Source organism: Triticum aestivum, chromosome 3B (genome assembly GCF_018294505.1).
Source record: "Triticum aestivum cultivar Chinese Spring chromosome 3B, IWGSC CS RefSeq v2.1, whole genome shotgun sequence".
In the NCBI taxonomy this organism is placed as follows: Eukaryota; Viridiplantae; Streptophyta; class Magnoliopsida; order Poales; family Poaceae; genus Triticum; species Triticum aestivum.
In genome coordinates this window covers 627,915,097-627,919,030 of record NC_057801.1, presented here as the reverse complement: position 1 = coordinate 627,919,030, position 3,934 = coordinate 627,915,097, and the positions used below count along the sequence as shown (strand labels likewise).

General features: G+C 53.4%; 1 pseudogene; it reads right to left on the bottom strand.

Annotated features, from left to right (window-relative positions):
- Positions 1–1,339: 1,339 nt before the first annotated feature.
- Positions 1,340–3,934, bottom strand: part of LOC123067639 (probable leucine-rich repeat receptor-like protein kinase IMK3) — a 26,250-nt pseudogene continuing 23,655 nt past the window's right edge.

The window sequence follows — 3,934 nt, the reverse complement described above, 5'->3', positions numbered from 1 at the left end:
CGTGTAGCTTAGATCCATAGCGAGGCGTTGGGCGTGGATCGGTAGGGGAAAGATCTTCACGCGCACCCCAGAGTTTGAACCTTAAGGGTTTTGCTGGAACCCGATATCCAACAACCTCCCTTCTTAGGGACACAATGAACGGGACTTACCCACCTACTATCAGCAATAGGATAAATTATACCTGCCTCTAGAAGCTTTAGTATTTCATTTCTTACCACTTTCATCTTAGGATTTAACCGTCGTTGATGATCAACAACAAATTTAGCATGAGGCTCCAAATTAATTTTGTGCTGACATAGAGTGGGACTAATGCCCTTAAGATCATCAAGAGTATATCCAATAGCGGCATGGAGCTTCTTCAAAGTTTTCAATAATTTCTTTTCTTCACTCTAAAAGGTTAGCACTAATAATAACAGGATATATCTTCTTTTCATCAAGATAAGCATATTTAAGAGTATCATATAATTGTTTAAGATCAAACATGGGATCACCCTTGGGTGGAGGAGGATCCCCAAGGATTTCAACACGCAAATTGTGTTCAAAATAGGTCTTTGATTAAAGAATATTTCATCTATTTCCCTTCTTTCATTCATAAACATATCATTTTAATGGTGTAGCAAATACTATTCTAAAGGATCAGTTGGAGGCACGGCAATAGAAGCAAGCCAATAATTTCATCCTTACTAGGCAATTCTTTATCATGGGGTTGTCTACGAAATTTAGAGAAATTAAAATCATGAGACATATCCCCTAAACTGGCAGTAATAATATATTTCTTGCAGTCTATCTTAGCATTAACAATATTCAGGAAAGGTCTACCAAATATAATGGGACAAAAATCATCTTGTGGGGAACCAAGAACAAGAAAACAGTAGGGTATTTAATTTTCCCACACAAGACTTCAACATCTCTAACAATCCCAATTGGTGATATAGTATCTCTATTGGCAATCTTAATAGTAACATCAATATCTTCTATCTCAGCAGGTGCAATATCATTCATAATTTCTTGATATAAGGTAAAAGGAATTGCACTCACACTAGCACAAACATCACATAAGCCATGATAACAGTGATCTCCTATTTTAACAGAAGAGAAAAATCCATCCTAGGTCACCAAACTTGAGTCGGGTGACACATTAGTACCACTACTTCAAAATACCGGAACTACGGTCCAAGTACTTGTGCTAGGGGTTCACTTTGGTCCATGTATACGATTTTGTGTATGTATTTGCTGACTTGGCCGAGTCAGCGACCGAAAGCTAGCTTTGACCGCCACCTGGTCGTTCCTTCGGTGAATACTAGTCCATCCGGGTTTTTTTTGCACAACAGCATGACCATTAAACCAGCCCACCTGGTCGGACCGCACCAGCTCGCTCTCTCCCTCTCCTCCTGCACTGTACCATCCCGGGCCGGATCTCCTTGAGCTTCCGCCGCACCTCTCGCGCCTCGGGCCGGGCCGACGGCGAGACCTCGACGCACTGCAGCGCGAGCTTGAGCGTGTCCATGAGCTTGTCCCCCTCCGGGCCGGCGGCCGTGTCCCGCATCAGCTCCAGGTCGAACACCTCGTTGGTCCACTCCTCCTTCACGATGGACCCCACCCACTGTGGTAGGTCGTGTTGGCAGGGGACTTGCCGGTGAGGAGCTCCAGGATGATGATGCCCAGGCTAAACACGTTGGTCTTGCCGCTGGCCTTCTTGAGCTTGGACAGCTCCGGCGCGCGGTACCCCAGCGCGCTCGCCGCAGCTAGCACGCTCGAGTTCACTGCGGCCGTCATGAGGCAAGACAGGCTGATGTCAGTGATCTTGGGGCTGGAGTCGTCGTCGAGGAGCGCGTTGTTGCCGGTGAGGTTGCCGTGGAGGATGTTCATGTCATCGTGGAGTTAGGCGAGCCCGTGGGCCGTCCCCTTGGCAATCGCCATCCGCGTCATCCAGTCCACCGGCGTGTTGGGAGCTCGAGCTGAACGAACACCATGAACCAAACCAAATGTCAGAACCACAGAGCTGGATCCAGCTTCAAAGGATGAACAATTTTGAAGGAAGCAATCTCATTGTGTAAGAAGGCGGAGAGGCTGCCCTTGGGAATGTAATCGATGACTAGCAGCTTCTCCCCCTTGGGACCGAGGTTGTAGGCTCTGAGCGAGAGCAGGTTGGGATGCCGGACCTTGCCGAGAGCTGCCGCCTCGGCCTCGAACTCCTTCTGCCCCTTGGTGATCTTCTCCCGCAGCCGCTTCACGGCCAGCAGGCTACCATCCTCCAGTGTCGCCTTGTACACTGTGTCGTACGTGCTCTTCCCCATGATCTCCGCGGTGGTGCACAGCAGGTCGTCGGCCGTGAACACCAGCGGCCCGTTGAAGTGCACCAACTTGACGCCCACGTTGCCGCCGGACTCCGCCTTGGACGCCCCCAGCTTCTCGCCTTGCCCGGCAGCTGCAGCGGCGCCGGCGCCGGTGGCGTCCTTGCTTGACAACTGCTTCCCGCTCTGTGCTTTGGTGCCAGTGCTGGACTTCTTCTTCCTTGTCAATAAGCAGAGCAAGAGGCAGCAGAGCGATAGCAAGATGAGGACGCCGATCACAATCCCGGCGATGATCAGTACGAGCTCCTTGGAGCTGAACTTGCGGAGGCCGTGGCACCCGGTTGTCCCCTGCGAGGTTGACGCCGGCGCCGGAGACGTGGACACGGGACATGGCGGCGAGGAAGCAAAGTACCCACAGAGCAGTATGTTGCCGGCGAAGGAGGTGTGCCCAAACTTCTGGGCGAGCGAGGCTGGCCGCGCCGGAGGTTATTGTAGGAGACATTGAAGGACAAGAGCGTCGTGGTGAGGTTTGCGAGGCTCTCCGAGATATCTCCGGTGAGCTCGTTGCTCAGAGGTCGAGCGTCCTGAGGTTGTGAAGCGATCCTAGCTGGGGGGGGATGGAGCCATTGAGGTTGTTGCCGGCTAGGTCCAGCTCCTGCAGCTTGCTGAGCCCGCCGAGCGACTCCGGCACCGGCCCGTCAAGCGAGTTGTGTGCGAGGCTGAGGAAGATGAGCTGGTAGCTCCCGGTGACGGCTTCTTTCCACGAGGACGAGGACGGAGCCTTGGATCCGCCCCCGAAAGAGTCAGGGATGTGGCCAGATAGCTTTTTGTACGAGAGGTCGAGGAAGAGGAGCGACGAGGAGCCGACGACCTCCGCGGGGACCTTGCCGGAGATGGCGTTGCAGCTGAGGTTGAGGCGGATGAGCTTCGTGGAGTTGGCTGCAACGCCCTGGATTTGATGCGCCAGGTGTCTGCCAGTTATTCGCCGTCATTGCCATGTCATTTGCTTGCGTGTTGCATTTTATCATGTCATCATGTGCATTGCATTGCATACGTGTTCGTCTCATGCATCTGAGCATTCTCCCCGTTGTCCGTTTTGCAATCCTGCGCTCCTATGTCATCCGGTGTCCCCTTCTTGCCTTTCTTCGTGAGCGGGTGTTAAATGTTCTCAGAATGGACCGAGTCTTGCCAAGCGGCCTTAGCATAGCACCGGTAGACCGCCTGTCAAGTTTCGTGCCATTTGGAGGTCGTTCGATACTCCAACGATTAACCGGGGAACCGTAAAGGCCTCTTTTGTCTTGCAGCCCAACACCCCTCCAAAGTGGCCCAAAACCCAGCAAACTCCCCTCCATGCTCTCCACCGTTCGATCACGATCGCGTGGCTGAAAACCGTGCTCCATTTGGACTCTCCTAGCTCCCAGAAACTATAAAAATGCCCTCCCCCGAAAATTCGCGGATGAATTCCCCGAAACCCTAGCCTCTTCCTCCTCCTGCCACCGGACGTGTCCATCCCGCGCCGGACACGTCCAGCACCGCCGCGCGTGCCCAATCGTGGCCTGCCACGTGGCACCCGTGCCCTTCCCGCCGCCGCAGCCAGCGGAGCCCATGCGAGGCCCGCGCGGGCCCGCTCTGCGCCCGCC